Source organism: Pinus tabuliformis, chromosome J (assembly GCF_031772625.1).
Source record: "Pinus tabuliformis cultivar Carrire ecotype Pingquan chromosome J, CPIR1, whole genome shotgun sequence".
NCBI classification, from domain to species: domain Eukaryota; kingdom Viridiplantae; phylum Streptophyta; class Pinopsida; order Pinales; family Pinaceae; genus Pinus; species Pinus tabuliformis.
The window spans coordinates 1,312,648,259-1,312,660,303 of record NC_142295.1 but is presented as its reverse complement, the minus strand read 5'-3'; positions in this window follow the sequence as shown (position 1 = coordinate 1,312,660,303).

Sequence of the window (12,045 nt, the reverse complement as noted above, 5' to 3'; positions counted from 1 at the left end):
TAAATGCTGTTTTCAGAATGTCTTCAGTCTTCATTCTGATTTGATGATATCCTGAATGAAGATCCAACTTGGTGAAGTAAATTGATCCATGCAATTCATCCAGTAATTCATCAATGACAGGAATGGGGAACTTATCTTTAATAGTGAGCTTGTTGAGCTCCCTATAATCTGGACACATGCACCATGATCCATCCTTCTTTTGCACCAATACTACTGGAGCAGAGAAAGAACTTTGACTCAGTTGAATTATACCAGCCTCTAGCATTTCTGCAACCATACATTCAATTTCACTCTTTTGGACATAAGGATATCTGTACGGCCTGATGTTTGGAGGAACACTTCCTGGAATCAGATGAATAGCATGATCATGATCACGCATAGGTGGGAGACCTTTGGGAGTCTCAAATACCTTGGAATGATTGTCCAGGACTTTTTGGAGATCTGGAGAAATAGATGATTCCGATGTGGAAACATCTAGCGAACATAATTGTGCAATTACACCTCTTTGTCCCTTTTTTAGAAGCTTTGTCATACCATTAGAGCTAATTATCTTTCCTAGTTTCCCTGCAATACCCCTTAATTCAACTTCCTTTCCTTCCGTAGAAAATTTGATGAAAAGTTCTTGAAAATTAAAAGCTATTGTACCCAAGGATTGTAGCCATTGGACTCCTAGTACAACATCAGCACCTCCCATTGGAATGGAAAGCATTGGGCTAGTCAATACATATTCTCCCATGGATAGCTTGATATTATGGCACTTTCCAGAGAAATTTATTGTTCCTCCATTTGCAATCATCACTTGACACTCTGGTGCTGGATATAGGAAGCAATTCAATTCTTTTGCTACCTTACAATGAATAAAATTGTGGGTGCTTCCTGAATCAATCAACACTATTACCTTTTTCTTCTTGATTTGTCCTTCTATCTTGATGGTTTGAGGAGTGGTAATTCCCGCCAATGCATTACAAGATATGGTCAGATTTATTTGTTCTTCATCTAGGCTTTGTTCCTGGAGTATATCCTCTTCTTTTGACCTTTCTTGCTCCTTTTCTTCTTCCTCTTCACAATCTATGTAGAATAATTTCTTCTCAGCACACTTATGACCTTTAGTGTATTTGCTATCACAACTGTAATAAAGCCCTTTTGCTCTTTTTTCTTCCAATTGTTGTGGTTTCAAATTTATAGGTTGTGGAATACTAGGGGCAACAACACTTCCATATTTATAGTTGTGAGTGGTATGTTTCCCGGTTTCCATAATTTTGCTTTCCATTTTTCTTGCTAACCTGAATGCCTTCTCTAATGAATCAGGTTCCAAAAGGCGAACATCATGTTGGATATTATCGTTTGAAGTCCCTATGAACACATCAATCCAATGCTCCTCTGGAATATCTTTTACCCTTATGTTCAATTTTTGGAACTCATCAATGTGCTCCATTATTGAACCCTTTTGTTTGAGACTTATCAGTTGGCTAAAAAAGGTGTTGCTTTTTGTATCCTCATAATGTGCTATCAATTCTTCCATAAAAATTGCCCAAGTGATAAACTGTTTACGAGAGCAAAGCCATTGATACCATACAAACTAATTTGGTTCCAAATATAAAGTTGCCATACGTACCTTTTTTGTGTTTTGCACATTATTAAGATCGAAGAATTGATCCATCTGTAATATCCATGTTGCGGGATCCTTGCCATCAAACTTCCTCATATCTATTTTTGGAATATGGTGGGTCTTCAATCTAACATTAGAGTAATGGAATCATGATTAACATTTCTTTTGTTCTCATCATGAGTTTAGTTTACTACCCTTTCACCATTAGTGACCCTTTCTTGTAGCAACTTCTTCAATTCTTCCATGTTTGTCTTCAAATCTATCTTCAAATTGTCCATCTTAGCTTCTACGCCTTTCTTTAAACAATCCATATTAGCTTCTATGCCTTTCCTTAAACCATCCATCTTAGCTTCTACATCTTTCTTTAAACCATCCATCTTAGATTCTGTTCCTTTTTGTGCAAGTGACACTTGTTGCACTTGGTCTCGTAATTTTGCTATATCATGTTTCATTTCTTCCTCTTCTTCATAAGTCATGCTAGAGCTTTCAGGTTGCTTACTAGGTGTTTGAATTTTCTTTCCTTGGGGCATCAATTACCGATAATAATGCTTTACTATGCCCTTTGAATTCCTTCAAACCAAGCTTACACAAAAATTAAAAAAAAAAACTACACACCTTTTTTCACTTTGTAGAATCCTGATATTGAATCTGATGTATCTCTGTAATTTCGAATCATCCAGTTGTGAAATTGTGACCTGTAGTAGCCTTCTATGTCCTCTTTCCAATGCCACTAGTCTGATCCAAATTGGATTCTCCAAGAAATAGTTATGCACAATCTTCCGTAGTGACCTGATTATAGACTAGTTCAGTAGAGCGAATTTGTATGAAGTGCCACATGTCACTGTTTCGACCTTTGACTCTGAAAAATTATATAAAATAAAACTACAGTCTGTCCTATTTTTGTACCTTCTCACGAAATTTCAATACGATGCTCAGAAAGAAATTTATGATGATTTTCCCCAGGTCAGCTGTTTGGAATGTAATTCAGGAGTCTACAAAAAGACCAACTTCCTCAGATCATATCTCCGCAAATATAGCGCGAAAAGCTCTGAAATTCGGACCCGAGGTTCAGCGCGATTTCTTCTCAAATTGGGTTTTTTTGTAACTTCTGAAACATCGCAGAAAAAAAGTTATAACGAAAATGCCACGATGACCTGTTTGGAGCAGCGAAACCCTAGAATCCAAAGCCCTAATACCAAATGTTATGAAACCAGCTCAAGAAAAGATAGAAAAGATAGATGAACGCCTTAGAATTTAGCCTCTTCGAGGGGGAAACCTACTTTTCATTAAATAAATGAACAATTCTTGGATGATTCAAATGACAAAACCTCCTTTCTATATATAGGAGTCTAAGGAGTCACAATATAATCCAGCTGACCTAACAATAATAATATAAAGCCACAAAAATAACAATAGAGGGATTCTATGGGGCACAACAATAACAATATGGGGGAAATATGGGCACAAAAATATTAATAAGGGGTATAACTACAATAATAATGGGGTAATCACTAGTATTATAGGGACCCAACAAATGTGATGCTTCAGGAAATGGAATTGGTGTTGTTTTAATGCAAGATGAAAGACCCATTGCTTTTGAAAGTCATCCAATCAAGGGAATATTTTTACACAAAGCTATTTATGAGAAGGAAATGTTGGCAATACTCCATGCATTTAAGAAATGGTGACCCTACCTAATGGGAAGACACTTCAAGGTAAAAACGGATCATGATAGCCTTAAATACTTTTTAGAACAAAGATTATCCTCTGAAGAGCAACAAAAGTGGGTCACAAAGATGTTGGGTTATGACTTTGAAATCATCTACAAAGAGGGAAGAAAAATGCAGTGGCAGATGCACTCTCAAGAAAGGATGAGGATGTGGAAGCAATGTTGTGCACCATTTCTATTATCCAACCAGATTGGATAAACGAAGCAAGGGAGGAATGGAAGAATGACGAAGAAGTGTGGGAACTTATTCGAAAGTTACAACAAGATTCCAGTATGTCTGATACATTTAGCTGACAAAATGATTTGTTATGGTACAAAGATCGCTTATACCTCTGTAAGGATTCCCAGCTAAAACAAAATATTCTTATGGAATTGCACACTTCTCCCTTAGGAGGGCACTCAGGCTTTTTAAGTACTTACCACAAGGTTAAGAAGGAATTTTTTTGGGATGGCATTAAAGCAGATATTCAAAAGTTTGTGCCAGAATGTTTGGTTTTCCAACAAAATAAAGTTGAAACAATTAAGACATCGGGTCTATTACAACCTTTATCCATTCCAAGCCAACGTTGGGAGGAGGTTTCAATGGATTTTATCACAGGTTTACCCAAGTCTGAGGGAAAGAGTGTCATCATGGTGGTAGTTGACAGACTTACCAAGTATGCACACTTTTGTGCATTATCACATCCATTTAAAGCCAGTACAGTTTCTACTGCATTTATGGAAACAATTCAAAAGCTATATGGAAACCCAAAGATTATTGTAAGTGACAGAGATCCCATTTTCACTGGAAATTTTTGGATAGAATTATTTTCTTGTCTTGGTACTCAATTAGCTCATAGCTCATCTTATCATCCTCAATCTGATGGGCAAACTGAGATGGTAAACAAATGTTTGGAAGGATATCTTCATTGCTTTGTATCTGATAAACGGACACAATGGGTCAAATGGTTGCCTCTGGCTGAACGGTGGTATAACACTTCCTTCCATACAGCAACAAAAATGACCCCATTTATGGCACTTTATGGGTATCAGCCACCATCCATCACATCATATTTAAGAGAAAATTCTAAGGTTCAAGCAGTGGAACATCACATTGAACATCAACAACAAGTCCTCCAACTCTTAAAGGATAACCTTGTGTTGGCACAAAATAGAATGAAACAACAAGCATATCAACATCGTAGCGAAAGAGGTTTTGATGTAGGTGATTGGGTATTCCTACGGCTACAACCATATAAGCAAATGTCCCTCAAGCAAGCTAATAAGGATAATAAATTATCACCAAAGTATTATGGTCCATACAAGGTGTTGCAAAAGATTGGTACTATGGCATACAAATTGGAGCTTCCTGCAGCTTCTCGATTGCACCCAGTTTTCCATGTGTCATGTTTAAACAAGGTTAAAGGAGACAAGCTCCCAGTCCAAACAATATTGCCAGAACTTGACGAGGAAGGAAAAATTATATTGGAACCGGAAGCTGTCACAGAAACAAGAACTCGACAGCTAAGAAATCGATCAATTTCGGAGTATCTTATCAAGTGGAAGAACTTATCCGTTGAAGATTCCACATGGGAGGATGAGAATTTTATACAGAGGCATCTAGAACTTCTCAAGTGTTGAGCACAAGACTTTTTTGAAGGAGAGGGGCATGTTGGGTCCCTATCATACTAGTGATTACCCCATTAATATTGTAGTTGTACCCCTTATTAATATTGTTGTGCCCTTATTATCCCCATATTGTTATTACTGTGCCCCATAGAATCCCTCTATTCTTATTTTTGTGGCTTTATATTATTATTCTTAGGTCGGATGGGTTATATTGTGACTCCTTAGACTCCTATATATAGAAAGGAGGTTTTGTCATTTGAATCATCCAAGAATTGTTCATTTATGTAATGTAAAGGAGGTTGCCCCCTCCTAGAGGCTAAATTCTAAAGTGTTGATCTATCTTTTCTATCTTTTTCTTGAGCTAGTTTCATAACAAATGATACTTGATGAAGTAACAAAACTTGGAGAAACCATGTAGAAGCTCTATGCCTGGTTTGTCACCATACATAAATAGGTTTTCTGTTTGCAAGGATTACAGTAGTAGAACAAAGAGTTTGTTAACACACTCAAAAACATACAAGTTGTCGTTGCTTATGTGTAGGAGTGGACAATGTGATACAAATGGGTACCACTTGACTTAGTGAAGAAGATGAAGCCACACGAATAGCTAGAGAAGGAAAATGTTTGAATGTTGATTCAGAACAACAAGAAACTCACCTCATTCATTGGAATCATTTAGGCATCATATGTGAGGTTATTCAGTAGTTTGGATGTCTTGGTGAGAAAATACTAGATCCCATTCATCGTTTCGCTCACCAAATCTAAACCCAAGAACCAAGTCTAGGACCAGGTCAAAGATTACTTGGATAAGTTGAGACAAAATTTCACTAGGGAAGACTTGGAGATAAATAGAGAAAACATGCATAATTTCATCAGCAGTCTTGTTAATGTAAAAAAAAATGCTTCTCATGCTTCAGAAAAAGTTGGACACATGTTCCAAGACAGTGTACCTAGATTCCATGGAGGCCAAAGTCTGCTTTCAACATGACACCATCATGTAGTTTGGGGACAACATCACACAATACCAATCTTGTTACCCATATCTGAGAGGGAAGAAGAAAGTGGATGTTGTTGAGCTACAATTCTCCCAAGTTTGAGCATCATAGCATTGTGTCTTGTTAGGTTGTTAAGTTGTCTCTACCCTATTTTGTCTTATATGGGTACAAGTGTAAATTGTAATATTTTTTGTAATTATGTTGTAAATGAAATTCCATGTGCTAATATTGGAATATGAAGAGTCATTGTTGGGCAATTTATTGGGCTTAAATTGCTTCATTAAATTATCGACGAGGGAAACTCGTAAGCTTGTGATGATGTCAGCACAATATACGCAGGAGTAGGCAACTAACTCTATGTCTAACTAAATTATTTACGATTCAATATAATATGCAAGGGAAGAGGCTCCTAACTAAGGAGGTCCTGGTTGTCCTTCCCTACAATATCATAGAGAAATCATTGATTACATAAAACTAAAAACTTGAAATGAAGACAAGAGAATAAACTTAATTATTGTTCAGATTCAAGTAGAGAGAGAGACTAACTTAGTCTCTTGATTGTACTCTCGTGTACTAATCCAAACTAAACTAAGAGTCATTCATAAGCATAACAAATGAAATGACTTGAAATATAAAAGCACAAAAGAATGAATTTCAATTACCATATAAATCAATGGAGAGAGAGCCTAACTTAGACTCTTGGTTATCTCCTCATATGATACTTGAAACATAAAAGCAAAAGAATGAATTTCAATTATCATGCAAATCAAATAGAGAGAGAGCCTAACTTAGACCCTTGGCTGTTCTCTCATGTGCTGATAAGATTCTAATTTAAAACTCATTCATCAATCACAAACAAATCCTCAAACATCAAACATCTAAGCAATTAAATGAAATAAGATCTAATATGAAATAACATGTTCCTTTGATCCTTCTAGAGTGAGCTCAATTCTCCTAAGAACAAAGTGACAAGCTATTCCATATACTACACTAAGACAATTTATATCTAAAACTACATAATGGAAATATATGTACAACTTATATCTATAACTACATAATGGAAATATATGCAAAATGAAGCTTTATTCGATTCCATCATAAGTTGGATACATGCTCTAAGAGTCCTGCCTTTGGAATGGTGGAGGTACTCCTATTTATACAATAGGATGAGATAACAAACTCATAATGATGATCCACTAATCTCTTTTAGTTCCATACATTTCTCAACCATCTAGACACATAACCCTATCCTCCATGATTTCCTCCATGAGGTCCATGATTTTCTCCATGATCTTTTCCATGAGGCTTATCTTATAAAATTCGAATTTGATCATTCAAAGCCACATAAAGATGCCCTGGAAGCTTCCTTTCTACCTACACATGTCAACAAACTCATTCTAATTGTTTAGGTATAAGTATAAGCATATTATTTTCTAAAGTTTAGCCATAAATTCACTTAAAAATATTAAGAATTAATAAACTTTGGAAAAGCATAGTTATAACCCAATAATGAGATAAATGGAATGATGTGGAGGTGGAATAGAGGTGACATGAAGGTAAAATGTGAAGATATTGGTGAATAATGGAGTGAAAATAGGGACCATTTTGAGGCCCAACATCTGCCCCAAACTGAAGGTATTGCATGTCCTCATGCAATTTATTACATTACTTTTTCGTACTTGAGCTTTGGCTTAAACTCTACATGATATCATTTACATAACTTTTTCAAAGCGTTATTTTGATGAATTACAACTTGGTTGGTTCTTGTGTTTCAACCATATTTTTTTTTGTTGCATTTAATGTATGATCTTTGCATATTGATAATGTGATTTTTGTTGCAGAGTATTTTTGTAGGAATGCATCATGGTTGGTTCTTGTGTAACAACCATGATTGTATTGGCATCCAATTATCTTTTAAATACTTTTGTCAAAGCCATTTGTATGCTCATGTAATAGTGAATATATTTTGAAGGTAAGTGGGGTTTAGAATGTGATATATGACTGTGGATATGAATGTGACAAAGCATGTATGTAAATGTATCCTTCCCCTAAAATGGATGGTTTGGATAGTTATGTGAAATGGGGAAAGAAAGGGGAAAGGAAGTGAAGTTTTTCCAAAAATTATTATTCTAACCTTTCAAGGAATTTAATGGTTAAAAGTTAGAAAATATCATACCTTAAGTTACCCTTCCAAAAATGGATGAGAGTTGTGCACATGTGGCTGCAAAAACTGTTGTTCGTAGTCTTCTTTACCTGGTTGGGAAAATGGTGTATGAATCATGCATGTCCAGCTGCCACAATTTTTCTCTGAAGCTTTTTCTTCAAGTTGTGGATGAAAGATGGAGCTGTATTGTCATATCGGCTGCTGGATCCTCTACTACTAGAGGATGAATCTGAGGAGTCCGCTGAACATGGCTGAAAGTCGTATCTGCTGCTGGATCTTCTGCTGCTGGATGATGAATCTGATGAGTCTGCTGAATATGGCTGAAAATCTATAAGGCTTGGAAGGTATACAAAATAGATAAGTTACATTTCCCTCCCGGCCTTATTGATTGACTTGTCCTCAAGTGATGGCAAACTGAAAAACAATGAAAAGAAATTGGCTTCATCTGCTACAAAATAAGGGTCTTCAAGTCTTCAACGCTCGATTGCACAAATCTTACTATGTGATTAAATGTGTTGATGTCGAACATGGCAAGAAGTTGTTGACTTAGTGGTCATTAATGAATGCCCCTAGCCAACACAAGAACTCCCACCATTGATTCCAATGGGAGTCAGGATGCCTAACACATCTTTGTAGGTACGAATAAATTTGTCATAGTCGAGTCACCTACAAGATCCAACGAACAAGGGAAATTAATGTACTCCCATTGTTCACTGGCAAGAGTACTTTCCATTAAGGCATGCAAGCCTCTAGGTGTTTTTCAATGATACTTTAGACTCTAGGACTTTGACTCAAGCAGGGTTTTATTGGCGGAAATGAAGGGGAATGGTAATTACATGGAAAATGACAATATGCTTGTAAGGAATGGATGTAAGGAAATGTATGGTGTATGAAATAAGAACTCTTGCTGTGAAAAAGGGATATGGAAGTGTCACGCCTTATGGATGTACGATTGGTGGAATTCAAAATCTTTTTCAGAAAGGGAGGTGGAAGGTAGTGGTTGTGGAGATGGATTTGTCTTCAGAATTTTTCATGAATTTAGTCTTTGGAAGACTAATTGTCGTCACACTTAATCTCCTTAATGATCACTTTTTTATCCTGTAACCTGTAAAAAAACTTGGCAGAAAGAAACATAAGTTTGTTCAAGAAGAATTGCGCATTTCCTTCATGATTCTTACGCAAAAATTTCATACCAAATAAAACAGATTTAAGAGAAATCAAAGTGGGGAAAGTAACTCAATTTATGATATAAATTTCAATCCATTCTTACAAACAACCATGTGAAATAATACTCCCTCTTTGTGTTAGATAACTCATGTGCTTGGCAATTCTGTCCTGCATATTAGTGCATCATAAAGCATAGAACAGAAAGATGCGATGAGTTAATGCCAACTTAAAGTTATCAAAAATAATTATCGTTTCTAGAATCCTCCAACCGATTTTCGAAATGTGTTTCCAAGTATCCTATTTTTTATTTTCAAATCTATGTGAATTTTTGTGAATTTTTCTATTTTTTATCTTTTTTTTTTTTTTAATGAAAACATAATTTTTTTATATGTTGATTTTATTTATTTTTTAGATTTTTCTTTAAACAATAAATTAAAAACATAAATTTTTTATTTATTATTTAAGTTGAAAATTAAAAAAAAAAAAATCAACAAAATTTTATTTGTTAAAACCTAATAATGAAAAAACTATCACTAAAATAAAGTTAGCTTTTTTTTATATTAAAAATAAAGATAAAAATATTTTGTGTTTTGATTTTTTTATTATCCAAAATATTAAATGAATCAACACACAAAATATTTTTATTTTTTAAATAAAATAAAAAATCCCCACACAAAATGTTTTTTTTTTTATTTTTATTTAAATGACAAATTAAAAACAACACACCAAACATTTTTTATTTTTATTTAATTAAAAACAATTGTTTTTAATTTATTATTTATGTTGATTTTTTAGAAAAAAAAAATTTAGTTGTAAATAATAAATAAAAAACAATTCAAAAAACAATGAACTGTAAGCCAAAATCGCAACCGCGGGCAGTAATGATGGATCTGAACATGATATTGTCTTTGAGCGTTGTCTTCATTTGTGCCCTTGATCCAGGAGGATCCCTACCCCACCGATACAATGAGAGAAAGCCAAGATCGACTTCCAAAATAGTTTTGGATGTTTCTTCTTTGTTTTGTTCATGTAACCTCCCAAAGTCCAGGAGAGCAGTTTGATTGCTTCCAAATTTAGTGAACAAAAGACCCCCAAGATGCGACTTTTCTTTTCTACTGTCAGCCTGTGTGTGTGACCCAATAACTGCAATGCTATCAGCCAGCGTCTCGAGTTTACTTTTTAAGGCGGAATGAAAATCTAAATTGCTTACAGTTGACTTTTCAACATCTTTCATGAAAAGAATCAGAGGCCCATTCTTACTTCCGCTCGTCACAACCTCAAAAAGTGCATTGATCACTAGCTTGTCCATATCCTCTGCAGCAGAACTTTCTAACCGAAATTCAGAAACCATGATCTTCTTCACATAGACCACCAAGGTCAACACCCTCTGGAATTGGACTATCAAATCGTACACCAAGTTTAGATGATCCATTCTCTTCAAATGCCAACAACACTTTCCCTCGAGAGCCATAAGATGGACCCCTGGAAGGAGGTTGGAGAGATGAAGGATAGCCTGAATTTTGAGGAAAGCTAACATATTTTACGCGATCACCAGTGCTTGGCTGAGTACAACATGCTATATCAACTTCAGTGCCTGGTGAAGCCCCACTTTTTGATTGCAAATTATCACCATGTACTGGGCATTGCTTGAAGCATACACATTTACTTTTAGATCTTAAGCCTTCCTTCGAAACTTCTGCATCCTTCATTGATGAGCCCAATGGCATTGAAAGTAGGCAGCGCTATTGCAAATTTTGTGAATTCTTTACACTTCAAATGGATTAAAGGTTGATGCAATCAACACACTCTTTGTGTTCTCACTTAGGTAATACGGGAAGCTATCAAATGAGACATTAGTGTCTTTTCCATAAATAATCCCTCTTCGTAAATCTTCCTTCAAATCTTGGCATTTAGCAGATATGACGGACGAGTCAACATCTCTTCCACTTCCGCTCCTCTCTTCACAAAATTGTTTAAAAATATGTCCACTTAAATCCATGTTGTCACAGTGGTTTGATGCTGACAGAAATTTTAAAAGAGGTCTCAATGATTCATTGAACCCATACTTTCCAATATCTGATGCGGCGGCTCGGATGGTGTTGACGTGTGAATTTCCAAAGGCACTAGCTAAGTGACGAGGTCGATGATGTTCTAACACATCCAACGGGATTCCATCCTTGTCAAGGTCTGCCTCGTCCAGAATGGCATGACTCTCAAGGAGATGGAGCCAGGCACAAGTTCCATGATATTTTGGCAGAATAGTTACAGAAAACCCTCGGATTGAACATATATTCGGTGTTCAAGGAAGGATTGTTATACAAATCTATCGAAGCGGTGTACCGTTGAAAAGATAATGACAAATCCTATCCACGATATTATCCATACTTTTCAGAGAATTTTATCTGCATAGGCCACCACATCGCTAATTCCAACTAAAATCCCCGCAAATGGGGACTCCACTTCCGCCCTTATCGGACTGTTATAGAGTGGTTTGTACCAGAATGCACCCACAAATAATAACCAGCAACGCAAATTGCGATCCTTAATTGGACTAAGTTGTATTCCTGTGGACAACGCTGATTCGATGAATTGTACATTTTTAATGATACAACCCCGATTTCTGCTTTAATACCACGATTTCTGCTTTGTTCGCTGGCTTCTGGATAACTTCCACACTTCAAAATAAATAGCGAATCGCTTGATGCGAACCATTTAGCACATGGCAGTGTGGGCAGTAATAGTTACTTTCCTAGCCAAACCATTGTGCATGTGA